Source organism: Geospiza fortis, unplaced genomic scaffold (assembly GCF_000277835.1).
Source record: "Geospiza fortis unplaced genomic scaffold, GeoFor_1.0 scaffold66, whole genome shotgun sequence".
NCBI classification, from domain to species: Eukaryota; Metazoa; Chordata; class Aves; order Passeriformes; family Thraupidae; genus Geospiza; species Geospiza fortis.
This window is the reverse complement of record NW_005054312.1, coordinates 259,927-260,442: the sequence shown is the minus strand read 5'-3', so window position 1 is coordinate 260,442 and position 516 is coordinate 259,927.

Below are 516 nucleotides of genomic sequence, written 5' to 3'. Positions count from 1 at the left end.
GGCGAACGAACTTCATGGCGAGGGCACCAGCACCGGCCAGCTGGGGGCATTTACCAACAGATAATGATAATGGAGGTTATTGTTGTTATGTGTAAACAAAGGGTTTTAAACACCCATAGTGCTACGTGTTACCGCTCTACAAATCAGACGCTGCAGACGGCGGGTACCTCAGCAGCGAGACGCCGTGGACATCACGCCTGCCAGGGTGGCCGTGCCTGGGAAATTGCTCCAGGGGCGATTTTTAAGGCAGGAGGAGAAGGGCGCGGGCTGTGCAGTAAGCCTTACTGCACTGGGACCTTTCACGAGGCCAAAGTCCACAGGGACTTGGAGCATCCCGAGATGCTGAGAGAGGTGAGGGAAACCAAGACCCAGCTCTGAGATCGCAGCAGCAGTTCTACTGGAAAAGGGGCTTTAGATGCAGGACCCGATGCTGTGAAAGCTACCGTCTGTGCTTTCAGTGCTTACAGCCCGACAGCAGCCTCAGGGAAGAACTTATCTACACCCGAGAAGGAATAT